Source organism: Hoplias malabaricus, chromosome 14, assembly GCF_029633855.1.
Source record: "Hoplias malabaricus isolate fHopMal1 chromosome 14, fHopMal1.hap1, whole genome shotgun sequence".
Classification (NCBI taxonomy): Eukaryota; Metazoa; Chordata; class Actinopteri; order Characiformes; family Erythrinidae; genus Hoplias; species Hoplias malabaricus.
Genome location: NC_089813.1, coordinates 21692274 through 21709357, shown reverse-complemented (window position 1 = coordinate 21709357; position 17084 = coordinate 21692274).

Sequence of the window (17084 nt, the reverse complement as noted above, 5' to 3'; positions counted from 1 at the left end):
ATTGGGAACTACAAGTGTAATTTCCAGTATTTTATCATGTAATTTCTCTAAATTTATGGTGTACATTCTATTGTATGACATTCATTGTTTTATGTTTTTATTCAGCGGGCAAGTTTCACTCACTTTCCAGGGACTTATTATTTTTCTAGTAATTATATCTTGTATTTCACTTAGCGGACTAGATAATGTAGTTCACCACAGTGAAAAAAATAAATAACTTAATAGAGAAAGTTGTCCAAAGGGGCGGAGTTTCAATAGCCTTTCCGTGTGGCTATTTATAAAACCGGGTTGACAGAAGGTATGGCGCGGCTCCTTAATTTTAGGCCTGAAATTGTATTATATGTTCTAATTGTCGACATAAATCAACTTAACCCACTTATTTAAAACATCGAGTTACATATTATGATCCTTCCATCCATCCATTATCCACCGCTTATCCGTGTCCGGGTCGCGGGGGAAGCAGTCGGAGCAAAGAAACCCAGACCTCCCTCTCCCCAGCCACCGACGCCAGCTCCTCCGGGGGTATACCGAGGCGTTCCCAGGCCAGTCGAGACATATAGTCTCTCCAGCGTGTTCTTGGTCTGCCCCGGGGCCTCCTCCCCGTTGGACATGCCCGGAACACCTCTCCAGGAAGGCGTCCAGGAGGCATCCGAACCAGATGCCCGAACCACCTCAACTGGCTCCTCTCGACGTGGAGGAGCAGCGGCTCCACTCCGAGTCTCTCCCAGATGTCCGAGCTCCTAACCCTGTCTCTAAGGGAGAGTCCAGACATCCTGCAGAGAAAACTCATTTCAGCCGCTTGTACCCGCGATCTCGTTCTTTCGGTCACTACCCAAAGCTCGTGACCATAAGTGAGGGTTGGGACGTAGATTGAACGGTAAATCGAGAGCTTTGCTTTTCTGCTCAGCTCTTTCTTCACCACAACGGACCGGTACAGAGCCCGCATTACTGCTGACGCTGCACCGATCCGCCTGTCAATCTCATGCTCCATCTTTCCCTCACTCGTGAACAAGACCCCGAGGTATTTAAACTCCTCCACTTGAGGCAGGATCTCACTTCCAACCTGGAGAGAGCACTCCACCCTTTTCCGACTGAGTACCATGGACTCGGACTTGGAGGTACTGATCCTCATCCCTACCGCTTCACACTCGGCTGCAAACTGGTCCAGCAAGAGGTGGAGGTCCTGGCTCGATGAAGCCAACAAGACCACATCATCTGCAAAAAGCAGACATGGGATCCTGAGACCACAAAACCGGACACCCTCCGCCACTGTTCACAAAAATTGTGAACAGAACCGGTGACAACGGGCAGCCCTGACGGAGTCCAACTCCGACTGGAAACCAGTCGGACTTACTGCCAGCCATACGAACCAGACTCCTGCTCTGTTTGTACAGGGACTGGATAGCTCGTAACAAAGAGCCCAGTACCCCATACTCCCTGAGCACCCCCCACAGAATACCCCAAGGGACACGGTCGAATGCCTTCTCCAGATCCACAAAACACATGTAGACTGGTTGAGCAAACTCCCATGCACCCTCCAGGATCCTAGCGAGGGTAAAGAGCTGGTCCTGTGTTCCACGACCGGGGCGGAATCCGCATTGTTCCTCCTGGATCCGAGGTTCAACTATCGGTCGGACTCTCTTCTCCAGTACCCCCACATAGACCTTACCGGGGAGGCTGAGGAGTGTGATCCCCCTATAGTTGGAACACACCCTCCGATCCCCCTTTTTAAAAAGGGGAAAAACCACAACAGTCTGCCAATCCAGAGGCACTGCCCCCGATGTCCACGCGATGTTGCAAAGACGTGTCAACCAGGACAGCCCCACAACATCCAGAGCCTTGAGGAACCCGGGGTGAACCTCATCCACCCCCGGGGCCCTACCGCCAAGGAGTTTCACTACCACCTTGGCCACTTCAGCCCCAGTGATAGACGAGCCCCCCCCGGGGTCCCCAAGCTCTGCTTCCTCTGCGGAAGACGTGCTGGTGGGATTGAGAAGATCCTCGAAGTATTCCTTTCACCGTCTGGTGACGTCCCCAGTCAAGGTCAACAGTTCCCCACCCCCACCATATACAGTGTTGGTGGAAAACTGCTTTCCCCTCCTGAGTCGCCTGACGGTTTGCCAGAAATTTCTCGGAGCCGACCGAAAGTCGTTTTCCATGTTCTCACCGAACTCCTCCCACACCCGATTTTTTGCCTCAGCGACCACCGAGGCTGCAAGCCGCTTGGCTCCTCGGTACCTGTCGGCTGCCTCCGGAGTCCCCTGAGCCAACCAGGCTCGGTAGGACTCTTTCACATATTATGATTTGTGCAAATAAATCGTTGTTTTATATGTTTTAAATATGTTAACTCTTACTCGCGATTGAGTCCGAGGTGAGTTAAGGTATCATTTAAGGTGGAATGTAAATTCTGAAGTGAGATTACAGGTACTGATTGTTCGTAGAACATTGTTTTGTTTTTTTGTTGAATATAATTATTTTAAATTTGTAATTGTTGACATTGTTTAATCATCTTTTGTGCACTTTATGTAGACAAGGAAAATGAATGCTCCACATTATGTGTGTCTTCAATCCAATGGCAATCAATCTTGAACAACACAACACGGAAGTAAATCTCAATCCCTGTTGTTTTTTGTATTTACAGAGTAAAACGGGATAAACGTTGTCCACTACATAATCCAGCCCACCCCCCGTTGTTTCCCTGTGTTAATAGTGTAAGAAGGAGAGAACAACACTTTGTGGTTTCTTTATAATTGTTTATTTATTTGTCTTTGGATGACAAGCTTTCCATAGCTGTACACTTGAGAGGTAACTTTTTTCTACTAATCCTGTCATGAGCTGTTGTAAAACTGAACCTACAGACCAGGGAGGACATATTATTCATAACCATACAATGAAGTACAAGACAATTAGAAGCATAATAAGCCCCCGGAATGTGAGTGAAGCTTGCCTGCTGAATAAAAGCATAAAACAAAGTCTCCAATTGTTAAAGTACCAGCAGGTACAGGTAAACATAACAGGTAAACATTTTATACTGATTCATTAAAATCTGTTTGTTATGGGAAGGTACACTGTAGTACCAGTTAAATATCCCCTGCTGAAAAGATGCAGTAAGTGTCAGGAACGTACATGTAAAAATGCGGGCTGGTAAGTATTTTAGATCTACACTGTAAACATACTTTAAAATGCAAGAAGATGTATTACTTGTCAGGGACGTACTCATAAAATTATGTATTTTAGAGGCACTGAATTGTAAGGGAGTTATGGGAAGGTACATGCCATGGGTTCGTGCACCGATTCAGGGTTTAAATACTAATCACACAGTGGTCCTGATGTGGAAGAGAACTGAGTGTTTATTCCTTAAATCTATACCATAGTATGACTTAAGCAACACACTGCATTTCACAATTACAAATTACACAATTACACCATAACTAAATCGCGAGAACCGGACCACGGCCGAGTTTGAGCCAGAAGCACGCCATTAGTGCCAGACTCGGCCCAGATCTTACATACATAAAAACAATAAATAGAAAATACATTTGTAACTGGCATTGAAATTTGAAATGGTCAATGTCATGATTTCCTAAATCCATTTAACATTCAAATAATTTTTTTCAAAGAAACCATTAGTTTTACACCCTAAAACTGCCATTTACATTCAGACTTTTCTTTAAAAATATACTATGCTAAGGCCATATAACAAATCGCTTAGAATTCACCAGTAGGTTTGGAAAAGTAAAAAAAAAAAAAAAAAAAAGTCAGAAAGGTACTTTAAAACAGTTGGAGTTTCCTCAAATGTGTGGAAGTACACATTTGACACTTATTCATGGCACATATCAGTTCGATCAACAGTTTGTTTGCAAGCCTCTACTGTGTGGTCATATTTTGTCAATACCTCACTGCCCTCAACAATGATGGAAATATCAGCCGTATCCTCATCTCTGGCAGCCTGGACAACAGGGATCTTCAGGACGTGCAGTGTAGTGAAAGAACGCTCAAATGTAGTCACCTCTGTTGTACTCCTTGTTGAATTCCAGCTCTATAATTAAACATATAGATATTATGTACATGTTCTGTTCTCTTCAATATATTTTCTTTAAAAATATTTAATGAAAAACTGAAACTGCTTATGCATACAGATTCATTAACTACAGAACTTCAAATGTAATAGATTATCAGGTTATAGTACAAATGGTTAAACAAACGATTATGCTACAACTGATGCTAAAGATCTCATCTAAACTTAAATTAACCTCCTATCTGCTTTTCTCCCTGCCCACCTGCATTTTTCACTGCCCCACTAGTTTTCTTACTGCAGTCCATCTTTACATAATTAAATAAAGAATATGAATTAGTTCATGTTCATAGTTAATTTTGAAAAATTTAACTAACTTCACAAATCAGTATTTAGGCTTCTATCGTTTTCAATATAACCTTCAACCCATTAATCACTAGCCCAAAATCACTGCTACTCCCTAACAAAGGATAAGTGTATGTGGAATTATATTTTTAAAACATTACATTACACCAAAAACCAGCACTGAGATTGAGAATGTATTTTAACCCACTTAGCTAGTACCTTAATGTATTTAAGCAGTTTTATATCTTATTTTATTTCTTATACTGAGGTATGCGGTTCTGTGTGACACAGAAACCCACAAAAATGCTCATATCGTCTTGTAAAATACGCCATCAAACCACATAATTACTCAAATTAAAATAACTCATGTATGAGTGATTGTCATGTCAATTAAATGTTTTCTATGTCAGACTTCGTCTTAAGGCCTGATTGAAAAGACCCGGTGATAACGCAAACCCCTGTGGGAGTCTAGTGTATCTGTACTGCTGTCCCCTGTGTGTGAAAGCACATATGCCTCTGCATGCCGGGTCTAAAGGTACGGAAAAGAAAGCATTTGCCAAGTCAATGCATGTAAACCATTTCATGTCTGGGCTTAAATCCGAAAGTGCCGTGTATGGATTAGGGACAGGAATAGTTTGTGTGGCTAACGCTGAGTTTATTGCTCTAAGATCATGCGCCATCCGATACTGGCCCGGTTCCTTTTTGGGAACCGGTAATATGGGAGTGTTCCATTGGGAACAGCATGGCTCTAGGACGCCTGCGACCACCAAGGCTTCCACCGTTTTGTCTAGTGATGGAATGGCTTCTGGTTTATGCCTGTATTGGGAAACCCAAATGGGATCTGGTGTGGACATTTGAAAAACGACCGGAGTCTGCTTAACATATCCCACATCATCTGGCCCAGCAGACCACAGCATTTCTGGCAACCCTTGCAGGACCATGCCCGTGTTGGGATGGTCCACATCTTCATTTCCATGGTGTCTAGCCAGAACATCATGAGTTAATGTGACCGTGTCAGAGCAGCATCCCTTAATGTGATACGTTCTACTGGACGGTGAATAGATTACATTCGGGAGTTGAGTTTGAACCCAATCTGTCGATGTTACGGCTCGCTTGGTCATTGGACCCAACTGTTTAGCAGTGTGTTTGGGGTGTAGACCTAGAGAAATATGAGGGACTGAAGTCTCAGACATCTTAAACCATTTATACTGATCGGGTGCTAGGGTAACCAGTGATGCCACCCCTTCCGGCCCAACATAAATTCCATTCGATTCAATAGTCCAATCAATATTCATTAGTTCAGATTCAAATAAGTCAAAATATGCTAAATCCCCGCCCATATCATAGAACAGGGTGACGTGGGGCAGGTCTGGCGGTGGAGCGTACGGTTCCTTCACCATTATCCAAGGTTTCCAGAGATTGAAGAGTGTTAGCAGTTGACTGCTGGATTCTTGTAGCAATCCCCAGTAAATGTCCACTGATTCTGGACTGGATGCTTTCATCAGATATATTCCTTGGCCATAACAACCAGTGCAGCATTGCTCAGTCCCATCAGGCCATGTGATTGACAGTCCCTCTGGGGAGCACATTATGCAGGCCCCCATTTTCACTAGCAAGTCTCTGCCACGTAAGTTGAGTGGCGCTTGTGGTGCAATCAAAAATGAGTGTAAAACAGACTGCTTACCATTGTTCACATGTAAAGGTTTGGTTCTTGGCAGTGACATGGTTGAACCCGAGAAACCCCTGACCGGCACTGAAACGTCACTCATCATACTGGGTGATAAGCTGTTGGTTAACGCAGAGTGAGTGGCCCCTGTGTCGATCAAAAATGCAATTTTCAGGGTCCCCACGGTCAGTGACAGCATGGGTTCTGCCAGGGCCATGCTGTCTTGGTGGTTCTCTGGGCCTCGTCACTGTCCTCCCCACGGCTCTAGACTATATTGTCCAGCCGGAGCCGCTCCTGGATTTGGGGCTTGGTAGTATGCTTGAGGCTGATGCAGTTGAGAAGGGTGCTGTTGCGGATATGTCTGATTCTGTCGGTGACAGTTCCTAGCCCAATGATCTATCGCCCCACATAGGAAGCATCCTTGTGGCCTGGGAGGTCCACCACGTCCGCGTCCCCGTTCCCGCCCTCGCCCCCTGGCTCAGAGCGGTTGGGGTGCATACAGCGTAGAACCATAATTATATTGAGGTATGGGCCATTGTTGGGGTGGCATATATGGCATGGGTATATGACCTGGGACTGCAGCCAATAGACCAGCGGGAGTCTGAGGTGGTTGGGTCAGAGGCATCATGGTGTTGGGTTTGGTTATTGGGTTCTTAGCCTCCTTCTTTTGTCTGTTTTCGTTCTTACGAATTTCATTAAGCTGAGCTTTTAACAGCTCCATTTCCATTTTATCCTTTTCCCTGTCTCTGTCATCTACTTTGTCTTTATGCTTATTCATGTGAAACAAAATGTGTCTGAGCCAGTCCTCATGAGGCTTATCTGGTCCCATGTCAGGGTTATCTTCCACTTTATCTTTTATAGGTGTGGGAAGGCCTTTTATTATGGCCGTTCTGAACCAGACCTGCTGACCCCTGGCTGGATGAGATCCAGTGGTCATGGTCCAATGTTCCACCGCCTGGCTCAAATGTTCAGCAGGATTGGTTTTCTCATCCCAGGCATAACTGGGAACAGTGGTTGCTGCTCTGACCGGCCACATGTGTCTCATTGTGTCTGCCAGGTTCTGAGAATGTAACGCGAAGGAAACATTGTCGGCCTGTATGTATGTGTTTGCCTGTCTTTCCAATTCAGCTACCTCCATGGCTGTGGTGGATCTGTTCATTATGTTCCTGAAATCTCCCAGGGCAAGGGTGATACCCCCTGTTAATTTATTCAATTTTGTTAGCCATGGCCCTGCTCCCCCAGAAATGGGAGGTAATTGATCAGCAATAGTTTGAGCATCTGTTACAGTAAATGGGACATATTTTCTATCCCCTGAGGTGGTCTCTAAAAGTGGCATCACATGTGCAGGCCCCCTATCAGTAGCCCCTGTGCGTGACCTAGTACCCATATACGGACCCTGTTGTGGACACTGTTGTTCCATTATACTTAGCTGTCAGGTTGTGTATCTCCTCATCTACCATTTGCAGGAGCTCTCTCCTAGTTATATCACTTTCCCTTTGTTTGGGTCTAGCCTGCCGCTGGTAGGGTGCTCTATCTGTGGATTGAAATGAAGCCTTAATCAATCCACTCTCACTAGCAGTATCTACTTCTTCCTTAATTACCTGCCCTGTAAATGCAGCCTTGATTCTGTGGCCCGAGAGCTGGGCTGGTCTTTTGGCCCATTTTCCCTCACCGTTCTATCATGGAATGGATTATTACCCGATGAAGGTGATTGACATTGGTCCCCAGTAGGATCACTTCGCCTTAGTCTTTCCAGATCATCCTGTGGATAGATGGAACGTGATTTGGAATGCTGATGTGGTGTGTTCATTGACTCCACATTGACCACGCCCGAGCTGATACTGATCATGGGCATCATATTACCGACTGGTGTGGGAGACATTGGTGGGGGCAATGTATTCAAATAACTTGTATTATAGGGAGGAGGAACCCCTAGTTCCTCCTTTGTGTGTTTGGGAGCATGCTTCCTGTCTGTGATATGTGTGGGCAGGGTTCCTGTCTCTGGGCCATGCTGGGTGTTCTGTACTTCCTGATTTTGCTCACTTGCACCAGTGCCTGCTGCTGGTGAGTCAGTATTAGGAGTGATATGTGTGATCATAACAAACAAGTTGCCATTGTAAGCACATTTCACCCTTTTTAACTTAATCAAATACTCTTCTGCCTGATCACTCTTACTTTTAGCCTTCTTTTTATGTAAAACACCTGCCTTCTCCAGCTCTTTAGGCTCTTCCACTGCTTTCTTTCTCACAACCATCATTTCATTAAAGATTCTCCCCAGTGATATATTTTCTTCCCATTTTCCTGCGTTAAACTCTTTCACTGCCTCATTCAAATCCCTCATTACCTCATTCTCTAGATCTTCCCTCTTTTTAACATTGGATTCCAATTCTTTCACTATTTTAGCGAGCAGTTCACATTGTTCTTTGACTGATTTCCACTGCCACTTCCCCTTTCCAAATCGAGAATTTAGTTCTTCCTCCAAAAATCTTGGTCTGCCATACTGATCAAAGACTGGACTTACCCCTCGAATTCTACCAGTGGGATCTTCATTCCTACTTTCTCCACTCAACCATGCTTCGTTATCACCGTTAGGTATTCACATGGGAGGAGGTTTCAGAGAACACGGTTCCTCTTTACCTTGGTCCCAGACTCAAGGACCTCGGTCCCTGACACGAGGCTTTTCCTAGCCTTACTAAACTTCAGGCTTTTTCCTGGTCTCAGACGCAGGCCCCAGTCCCAGACTTGGGGTTTAGGGAAGGCCACTCCCAAGGAGACCCAGTCTCCTAATCTTTAGTCTGAGTGCTCGTAAGCGGCTCAGAGGGGTCCACCACCACCCAGCCAAAACACAGAAAAATATATATTAAGACAAGACAATACAGGATTCACTCGGAACTCACTCTTCTATATTTCTATAGTATGTTTTAAATTGTTCACTCCCACTCCTCATCTACAAGGAATTACCTACCATACCCCAGCATTCATCCTTTTTAGCTGTGTTCAATTTGCAGAATTTTATCTTAATATGTTTATGCTTACCTTTCATTGGGGCCCCGGATGAGTGCTGAAATATCTCAGTCCCTCTGATAACTCTCAGCTCCTTGGCATCACGTCGGGGTCACCAAATTGTGGACAAATCCGTCCTGCGCATTCTTTGATGCAAATAATTGGAACAGAAGAAATTGACACAGAGTTTGAGTGAACAATCAAAACAGTTTTATTAAACAGAATTCTGGAGAGCACAGTACAGAAAATACAGCCTAGCCTAATACCTCCTGTGCTCCGAAGATCTTGTTTTCTGACTCCTCTTCTTATACTATGTTCTGTCTGACTCTAAAGCAAGGTGTCTATTTGTGATTGGACCTCAATTTGTGTGCATCATCGTTGCTAGGCGGTTGCTATGTGTGTTTAACATTTTTTCTGTCTGGATATGTAAGTGTTATTGAACATTCTGTTTTGCTTCAGCTGATCTATCTGATAAGGAGTGCGCTAATGTGTGTTGCTGCTTTTCTTACTCATATAACTGTCTGCCTATGCAGATCATATTGATTGCTATGAACCCCTGACCTTCCTGTTTTGACTACTGTCCTTGCAGGGTTATTTTAAGGTCAAGTAATGTCAAACCATACCTTGCCAAACGTAGTAATTGTTAATAATATTTTCCACAATATCTACATTGATTGTCGGAGTTTGCAGGTATTACATCATTTTAAAACAGTAAAGTACAAAGAGAATTCGTGTTTGTGTAAAATTACTAACTCTTTAATGTTGAAATCTTTCCTGTCTCTCCGATGCTGAACTGCAACGAATGCCTTGGGCACTGAGTTGTCACTCAAAAACCCATTAGCCAATGGAAAGGCACCCCTGAGAAGTCCCGCCCATGCGAGAGCTTTGTGCCAAAACTGCTTGCAAAACTCGGATCAGGCGCACAAAACTCAGACAGCACGCGCAGAACTCAGAGCTCAGAGATGCAAGTATTTTTGATCTTAAGCATAAGTGGGGGGATACTGTGCTCAAACAATTTATCTAAACAGGGTGATATCCAAATGCCAAGATACGATAGACCAGCAGAGCTTCAAGTGAATGGTAATATATTCATTGGCTTGTTTTGACCCACTACCAGGCATTGCTACAGATTTAGAGAAGTTAATCTTATAGCCTGAAAAGGTTCCAAAATTTATAATTAATTCAATTAGCCACGGTAAAGAAGCGCTTGGTTTATTAATAAATAATATTATAACATCTGCATAAAGTGTTAAGCAATGATTAGATCCATTAAGAGAAACAAGATAAATATTAGAGTCAGATCTAATTGCTTCAGCTAATGGTTCAATAACAATACTGAAAATTAGGGGTGCCAGGGGGCAACCTTGCTTGGTGCCTCTACCTATATTAATTGGGTCAGAATGCTGACCATTGGTTATAATGTGAGCAACCGGGTTCTTGTATAATATCTGGATCCATCTTATAAAACGTTCCCCAAACCCATAATGATGTAGTAAATTAAATATGTATCCCCACTCCACCCGGTCGAAAGCTTTTTCTGCATCCAGCCTGAGCAGACTGGGCATACTGTATAATATTATGTACACGTCTAACGTGGTTAAAGGAGTGTCGTCCTTTAAATGAGAGATATATTAGATGATCTTAGAGTAGGCGGAAGGATTCCTTTATCAAATGCATCATTATACATACGAAGCAATGGGGCTTTAATTACACCTAAGAATGTTTTATAAAACTCTGCATTGAACCCATCAAGGCCTGGACTTTTGTTATTAGGGAGATTCTTGATGGCATTTATTAGCTCATTCTCTGTGATTGGATCTTCCAATGTTAATGCATCATCCTGTTGGACATGCTTCAAAGCAGGTGAGAGCTTATCTAAAAAAGATGACATTAATGATTCTGAGTTAGAACATTGTGATTGGTATAGATTTCCATAATACAGCTTAAAAACCTCATCAATAACCTTTTTTTCCTTATTTTATTCTCATCCATAATTGCTGTTATATCGGTAGATTCTTTTCTGCCTGAAATGAACCTAGCAAGATATATCCCTGGCCTGTTTCCATATTTATAGAATTTGTGCCCGCCGGTTAAAAGTGCCATACCAGCTTTGTGTGTTAATTTCTCAATTAATTTACTTTATAATTTAGCTATTTCTCTTCCCAGATTTGCCTGAGCCGGATCCACAGAATTAGCATTGTTGTTTAACAAAAAAATATTCAATTCCTTTATAATATACTCGACAAATTGTGAAGCTTTAGTTAGATAAACTTGGAATCGCCAAAATCGCAGCTGAGGTTCAGTGTTGACAGATCTATATACCAAATATACTGGGGCATGATCAGAGATTACAATATCCCCTGTAGAACAATCAATAATGTTATCTATTATACTACTATCTGTAAGAAAATAATCAATTCTTGAAAAAGTTTGGTGCACAGAGGAGAAATATATAAATTATTTTCCCATAGGGTTATGAACCCTCCAAACATCTACCAGAACAAAATTAGCGCTTTGATTTGGTCCAGTGGACTGAGATTTATCTAATAATCCCAGACAATGTTAAAATCCCCAACCAAAATAATATTACTACATGACCAGTCCCTTAACTTGGTAAACACTTTCATGAAAAAATTAACATCAAAAATATTAGGAGTATAGATATTGACCAGCACTAGGGTTTCATTATACAATTGCGTGCACATCCCCCATGCAGGAGATTTTAATATAAGACAGTGAACTTGAACACAAAGACTAAGGAGCTAAATACAAAAGGCTAAAAAACACAGAACAAGACTAAAAAAGACAGAGCAAGACTAAAAAAACACAGAGCCATGAAACACAGACAGTAAATATTCATACATACAATGACCTACAAGTTACTGAAGGCACTCGATACTGTGGGGCTGTCTTGGATGACACGCCTATACAATATTGCATGGACCTCGGGAACGGTGCTTTTGGATTGGCAATCCGGGGTGGTGGTTCCTATTTTCAAAATAGGGGACCGGAGAAAGTGTGCCAATTATCGTGGCATTACACTTCTCAGCCTCCCGGGGAAAGTCTATGCCAAGGTGCTGGAAAGGAGAATCCGTCCGATAGTCAAACCTAGGATTTTGGAGGAACAATGCGGATTTCGTCCTGGCCGTGGAACTATGGACCAACTCTTTACTTTATCACAGATGATTGAGGGGGCGTGGAAATTTGCTACTCCACTCTACACATGCTTTGTGGATTTGGAGAAGGCATATGACCTTGTTCCCCGTGTTCCTCCGGCGAGCCGTTCGGTCCTTGTACTCTCAGAGTTGGAGTTGTGTTCACATCCTTGGTAGTAAGTCAAGCTTGTTCAGTGTGGGCATTGGACTCCATCAGGGCTGTGCCTTATCTCCACTCCTGTTCCTGATATTCATGGACAGGGTGGCACGGTGTAGCCTGGGGCAGGAGGGCTTCCATCAAGGAGCTCAGGAGGTGGCATCTCTGCTTTTTGTGGACGATGTTGTTCTTCTGGCTTCTTCGCACGGAGGCCTCCAGCGTTCACTTGAGCAGTTTGCAGCCGAGTGTGAAATGGTCGGTATGCGGATCAGCACCTCCAAGTCTGAGGCCATGGTTATCTCCCGGAAACAGATGGCATGCTCCCTTAAGGTAAGGGGTGAGAACCTGCCCCAAGTGAAGGAGTTCAAGTATCTCGGGTTCTTGTTCACGAGTGATGGGAAGAGGGATAATGAGATTGACCGTAGGATAGGTGCAGCGTCTGCAGTATTGCGGTCACTGTACCGCACCGTTGTGGTGAAGAGAGAGCTGAGCCATAAAGCAAAGCTCTCAATTTACCGGTCAGTCTACGTCCCCACTCTCACCTATGGTCATGAGCTCTGGGTAATGACCGAAGAACAAGATTGCGGATACAAGCAGCTGAAATGAGCTTTCTCCGACGGGTCGCTGGGCGTACTCTCCGTTATTGGGTGAGGAACTCAGTGACTAGGGAGGAGCTCGGAGTAGAGTCGCTGCTCCTTCGCGTTATAAGAGAAGTCATTTGAGGTGGTTTGGGCATCTTATCAGGATGCCTCCTGGACGCCTCCCACTGGAGGTATACCAGGCACGTCCAACTGGAAGGAGGCCCCGGGGTAGACCCAGGACACGCTGGAGGGATTATATCTCCCGGCTGGCCTGGGAATGCCTTGGGATCCCCCAGGAGGAATTGGTGGATGTTGCGAGGGACAGAGATGTCTGGGCTTCTTTGCTCGCCCTGTTGCCACCGCGACCCTGAATGGAAAAGCAGAATAGAAGATGATGATGATGATGAATGACCCACAACCAGGAAACACTGAACAGGACTATATAACAACAACCCAAACAAGAAACACCTGGACACTAATTAAGACACGTGACACTAGAAACACAAGGGAAGGGAAAGGAAGGGTGTGGGGGGGATACAATCTTTACTAGTATCATTTCAATTCTTGATATCAGAAAATAAATTTTCACTAGTAAAAATTCAATTCTTGATATCAAAAATGATATTTTTACATGTGACAATTTAATTTTGGATATCAAGAATTAATTTTTTTACTAGTGAAAATGATTCCCCCACTAAAATGTATGGGGAAACTCCTGAATTATCACTATTTTGATATCAGAAAGTTTATCTTTACTAGTATAAATTTAATTTCTTATATCAAGAATGTGATATTTACTTGTAAATATTAAATTCTTGATATCAGAAATTAAAATTTCACTAGTGACATTTGAAATATTACTAGTAAGAATTACATTTTACTAGTAAAAATAGCTCTTTTACTAGTAACATTTGAATTTTCACATGTGCAAATTCATTCATTCATTCATTATCTGTAACCGCTTATCCAATTCAGGGTTGCGGTGGGTCCAGAGCCTACCTGGAATCATTGGGCGCAATGCGGGAATACACCCTGGAGGGGGCGCCAGTCCTTCACAGGGCAACCACACACATTCACTCACACACTCTACGGACACTTTTTTGAGTCGCCAATCCACCTATCAACGTGTGTTTTTTTTTGGACTGTGGGAGGAAACCGGAGCACCCGGAGGAAACCCACGCGGACACGGACAACGCGGAGAACACACCAACTCCTCACAGACAGTCACCCGGAGCGGGAATCGAACCCTGTGTGACTGCGACACTACCTGCTGTGCCACCGTGCCGCCTCATGTGCAAATTAAATTCTTGATATCAAGAGGGGGAAAAAAAAAAAAAAAGCTTAAATGGCTTGCAATACATTTAACATCAGAAGTACAAAAGGCAAATAAGTTCAAGATATCTGCAATTTGTTTGAAGTTATTTTAAAAGGAATCCTGACTAGTCAAAAATACACTTTTTAGTAAATTTGACATCATTTACACTAGTCAAAATGCAATTAAAGGTATCTCAAATTGTTATTTCGCCTGCTCAAAATATAATTAGAGATATCTTAATTTAGAATTGTGTCTAGTCATAAATTAATTACAGATCTCTATAATGTAAGTCCAGTTGCATGATTTAATGTTAAAACGGCTTGCCATAGGCACTGTCCCTTAATCCATACAAGACGCGATGTGGACGGTTTCTTCCACTCAGCCACATGTTTACCGCGCTTTGTCTCCTTACAGTCACAGCCTCAAACACGTGAGCGAGAAAGGGCAAAGCAATCCTGTTAGTCGTGTGGGTTCGGGAGGCAGGACTCGGACTACAGATTTTCACCCAAAATGATTGCAAGGGACAATTCAGTAGTGGCTGGAACGGTGTTGAGACATGTCCATATAGCCCTTGATTTGCTGCTGTAGTTAAAGGGGCCAGCCAAATGAAAGTGGGCTGTAGTTTGAGCCCCCCGATCTAGTCTATTTAATGTGTCATTCCGTAATTAAAAGTACAGATTAACTGATAAAAATCACGTATATTTTTTTGGTGATTTATAGAAATTTCAGATATATATAAGGTATATATACACACATACACATACATAACCATACACACACATATAAACAGAATAAACAAATCCGAAGAGAAAAGAAAGAGAGCATCCATGGGCAGCCACTGCGCTGTCTACTGTGGGTGGTAATGCTTTCTGTGACCTATATCTAGCTCATATGCATACTGTGGAATTAGGTTTTTTCATTGCCTGCACAACTTTAGAAATGGAATATCCCATATGTCTGGCAGTGCCATGCCTCATTTGAAATCTGATCATTCATGTCGCCTTGCCATGAGCATGCTAGCCATTGTTGAACCATATTCCCAAGATAACACCTCACAGCATATACAGGTGTGCACATTCCCAAGCCATCCCCTGAGGTTCCGCCACTTTATAGTCAATTAATATACTGCTATCCCATGACTTTTGGCATGTCGGTGTATACTGCTCAATTCTACCTGCAACACACAGCTACACCACCAGATGGTAGGAGAGCACTAAATATAAATATCTACCGAGTGTTCAAACAAACACAACTGTGACCTGTGGAAGTGACACAAAGAGAGATGAGGGAGAGAGAAAGTGAAGTGTGATATCTGCAGGTTTGCGTTTTCCCCCCTCTGGCAAATAGAAGTGCAGTGCTGCACAAACATGGACTGGTGCCAGTCTGTATTCCATATGTCATACACTCCCTCTACATAAATTCAGCAGGCTATCCACTGATTAAAATATAAATCATAATTTATGCACTGCCCACAGACACTATTTCATCAAGGTTAATAAATAAGTAAAGAAGGAGGAAAACATGGGAGGAATGAAAAATGGCCAGGCTCAAAGCAAATGCATTGGAAACAGCATGAGGTCAGCTTAATTCTCTAAGCAGACTGTACATTTCAAGGATTCAATTTCATCCAAGGTGATTCAAGCAGATTTTCACCTTACTAATGAATGAATGATGATTATATAGATATAGAGCATTTCAAGACACCCAAAGCCTCAATCACCAACGTTTAGCTTCCAGTTTTTTGATGCCACGTTAGCCAATCCATGCCTGTACACAGTGGCAGATTTAGCCAGGAAACAGGGTAACACCCCTACAATTTTCTTGTGGAAAAACCCAGGGATCTTTTATGATCTCAGAAAGTCAGAATAAAGAACCAAGAACCATCCATGTTTGAGTGCAAAATCGCTACTTAAAATTATTCTGGAGGCAGTGCTACCTTTGAGGGAGGAGAAATGCAATTGGTGACCAGGCATGTCACCAATTATAATGTATGTGATTTGTTAGCAAATGTCTAATGTAGCAAATGTAATACGATGGAAGTGATTGGATAGATGAGTGAATATCTTTGGCAATATATTGTATTTGCCACTATGTTGCTGTAGTCTGCCATATATTGCAGTATGAATATACGTCTAAAGGTTTTAGACACACTTATTGTGCATATTTTGTGCATTCCCCAAAAAAACATTGATCAGCAAACTGGATCATTCTATATGAGCCTAAGGCCACCATGCTCAATGCCAAGAGTTTGCTAGAGGGGTAAAAACCACTTTGCATTGGATTAAGTTTTATAATACAGCACAGTTCAGTGGGATGTGTAGGTAAGGCTTATGTGATCCAGAATTAGTCATCCAAAATTACTCCTTTTTTTCCCCCACATAAACAACATAAAGTCATTGAGCATCAGAGATGTGGATACTGCTTTATAAATGGTTGTAATACATTTTATTCCTGATGAAATGCAAATGATGCTAATCATACACAAGAGAAACCTGTCAATTCAATGCATGAGTGAGAGTGCATTTCAAATTTCCAATATCTAAAGCTAAGTAAAATACCATGAGCTAAAACTGGACACAAAATCCACACAGAACCTGAGGTTAAGTGTTTTGTTCAAAGTCACAGTACCTCACACCAGAATATTGAACCTTTAGCCCTCTGGTTACATTTTGCTTTCTACTAGAGTCTTAGCAGTATTCCAACTCCAATTCTCCAAGTCTCCTTCAACTCTGAAAGCATTAATCTAGACAAAGGTCACCTGGCAACTTTAAAACACGTTGGATATGTAGGACAACAACCTATCTGAAAAGTGGATAGAAATTCAGACCATGCGCATAATTGACACTT